This window comes from Triticum urartu, chromosome 3A (genome assembly GCF_056163025.1).
Source record: "Triticum urartu cultivar PI428250 chromosome 3A, HENAU_Tu73, whole genome shotgun sequence".
Classification (NCBI taxonomy): domain Eukaryota; kingdom Viridiplantae; phylum Streptophyta; class Magnoliopsida; order Poales; family Poaceae; genus Triticum; species Triticum urartu.
In genome coordinates this window covers 540,167,522-540,170,977 of record NC_141875.1, presented here as the reverse complement: position 1 = coordinate 540,170,977, position 3,456 = coordinate 540,167,522, and positions in this window count along the sequence as shown.

The following is a 3,456-nucleotide window of genomic DNA, read 5'->3' as shown; positions in this document are numbered from 1 at the left end:
CCCCGACACGTGGGAGACATAGCCGCATTGTGGGTGTCACATCATGATAGAGAAGGGTCCATGCCTTTGCTGCCTAAGCTTCCCCTTAACACCTAAAGGCAACCCATCTTTTCGGAGGTAGAACATCACCTTATCACCAACTTGGAATGATTTTGGACTCCTTTTGCAATCAACAAGTTGTTTATATTTCTGATTTTGCGCTTCGAAAACACCACGAATCTCTTCAAATAACTTAGTGTAATTATCAGCAAAGGACAATGCTGATTTTGAGTTTCCCCTTGATGGTAGCTTCACTAGGTCCACCACATGTGTTGGAACTTTAGTGTAGACAACAGAAAAATGGCTCCTTCCTATGGATCTATGCTTGGAGTTATTGTAGGAGAACTCTACAAGAGATAAAGCCAAACCCCATTGTCCATTTCTTTCTCCACAAATGCAATGGATCCGATTACCCAAAAACTTGTTCACCACTTCTGTTTGTCCATATGTTTGTGGATAAGCAATGCTAGAAGATTTCAATTCAGTGTTGAATTGCTTCCACAAAGTGAGCCAAAAATACAGAAAGAAACTTGCTATCACGGTCTGAGACGATGGACCTTGGTACTCCGTGAAGTTGGACCACTTCTTGAAAGAATAGATTTCCCACATGATGAACATCTGTTGTCTTGTGGCATGGGATGAAATGGGCCATCTTAGAGAATCTGTCCATGACCACAAAAACATCATCACTCCCTCGTCTTGCTCTTGGCAAGCCCAAGACAAAGTCCATAGAGATGTCCTCCGATGGAGCGACAGGAACAGGCAAAGGCATGTACAACCCTGTGTTCTGGACTTGGCCTTTGTAGGTTTGACATATAGGGCATCGCTGAACAAACTTTCTAGCATCTCTCTTTAGTTGTGGCCAAAAGTAGTGAGCTTCCAGGTTAGCGATAGTCTTTTCCCATCCAACATGACCACTAAGGGCGTGTTTGGATGGTTGGGTCACACCTGGCTCGCATCCCGCATGCAAATTCGATGTGTTTGGTTTCCTGCGTGACATCCTTGGCCTGGCCCGCTATATGCAAAACAAGGCCTCTCAGCCAGGCTGAGAGAAACGCAGGTATCGAGCGTTTCCTGGAGCCAACCCCGCACCTACATCCGCATCGACACTTAAAACGAAGCGATATACGTGATTGCCCCTGATATTTTCTGGAATTACTTCAAAATTGCCACCACAGTCTCCCGTGTCTCCCTTTCCTCTCTGTTTCTCTCTCATGCATCAGATCAGATCTAGCACACCGCCGCCCGTGCTCCTTTGCCCGTCTATGCTCCCGTACGCGCTCGAGGCCCACCACCGGACGTCCATGCTCCTCCCTTCGTTCGAGCTCCTCCGCCAGTACGTGCTCGAGGCCCTCCGTTGGACTCTCACGGCTTTGCGCTCCTCTGCTGTACGCGCTCGAGGGCCTCCACCAGACTTCCATGGCTCTGTGCTCCTCCGCCCATTCGAGATCCTACGATCGTCAGCGTCCGGATGGTGAACACACATCCAGTACATGTGCTCGGCTCGACTCGCGCATCACGGCGCTCTAGTGGTGCTGGAGCTCGTGCATGCTTGGCAGGAGCGACGCCCACCATTGGAGACGCACTGGTGCCGGCTTGGCCTGAATAAATTTAGTCACCGTCGTGCCTTGGGAAGTAGCTCACGGGTTTCTCGTACAGCCTGTCAAACACAATCTCAACTCAACCAGTCCCACGGCATACAAGGAAACCAAACACACATATCTATTTCCCATTGCATTAGCTCGGCCAGGCTAGGCTCAGCCAGCATGCTAGATACGATGCAGCCTGATGCAACCCTGGCATCCAAACACACCCTAAGATCACTTGAATGGAGTTATCTAATTAGTTTGTCATGTAGAGAACTCCTTGGGATGCACAAATGATCATTTTTTAAAGAGATAGCCATCCTGCACTAAATAGTCATCACCTAATGGCTGTCCCTTGATGTGCTTTACCCAAACATGGCCAAAGTCTTTATCATTCTCATACAACTCCTTTATTTGATCCATGCCTGGAAGTTCAGCCTCAAAAGAAGTCAAGAGGCATCACGACGACTCAAAGCATCGGCCACTTGGTTAGTTGTTCCAGATTTATGCACGATGAGATAGTTAAACCTCTCCAGATATGCTGCCTGTCTTGATAGCATGCAGTCAACATGCTTTTGATTTCTAAAATGCTTCAAGGATTTATGGTCACTATGAACAATGAACTCTTTAGGCAGCAAATAGACTTCCCAAGTTTTCAAGGCTCTGGAAATGGCATACAATTCTTGCTCATAGGTGATGACCCACAAGTATATGGGATCAATCATAGTCCTTTTGACAAGTAAGAGTGTCAAACCCAACGAGGAGCAGAAGGAAATGACAAGCGGTTTTCAGCAAGGTATTTTCTGCACGCACTAAAATTATCGGTAACAAATAGTTTTGTGATAAGATAATCCGTAACGGGTATCAAGTAACAAGTGTAACAAAGGTGCAGCAAGGTGGCCCAATCCTTTTTGTAGCAAAGGATAAGCCTGGACGAACTCTTATATAAAGCAAAGCACTCCCGAGGACAGATGGGAATTATTGTCAAGCTAGTTTTCATCATGCTCATATGGTTCACGTTCGTTACTTTGGTAATTTGATATGTGGGTGGACCGGTGCTTGGGTGATGTCCTTACTTAGACAAGCCTCCCACTTATGATTAACCCCTCTCGCAAGCATCCGTAACTATGAAAGAAGAATTAGGATAAATCTAACCATAGCATGCACTACAAAAAAGACACATCCGTGAAATTTTAGCCCGAACGAGAAAAAATTATGTCGTGCTTATGACACTTCTATGATGATAATTGTGACAAAAGCACGTATCATCATAGATGTGGTGGGCTCCTACTTCTATGACAAAAAATCGTGACAGAAAATAGGCTTTTCGTCCTGGGCGGGCCGGGCACACAGTTGCATGACATTCTTTGGGCCATCCATGACGGAAAAAATCATGGTAGACGCGAGGGTGAGGAAAATATCGGGGAGTTCCCAGTTACGGTGGGTGGTCGGGGCCGAGCGATGCACGGAGGTTTGCGCGTTTCTCTCGTGTACGCGTGTGTGTGCGAGGCGTTGGCTAACTGAACCTGAGCGATCACACTAGCTACGTCACTGAACCTGAGCGATCGATCCCTTGGCTGTTAACTCAACCCGAGCGATTCATTCGCTGCTGACTGAACCCGAGCGATTCCTTCGCTGCTGCTGCTAACTAAACCCGAGTGATCGATCACTTTTGCTGCTTACTAAAGGCGATCGAGCTCCCTTGCGAGACGTAGCCAGCCGGTGTTGGGTTGCCTCTTGATGAACAGTGACCGTTGCTACCGTGCGCGCGGTACATAGAACGAGTCGATACATGGTGAGTCGAGCCGGTTGGTTGGCTGTGGATGAACAG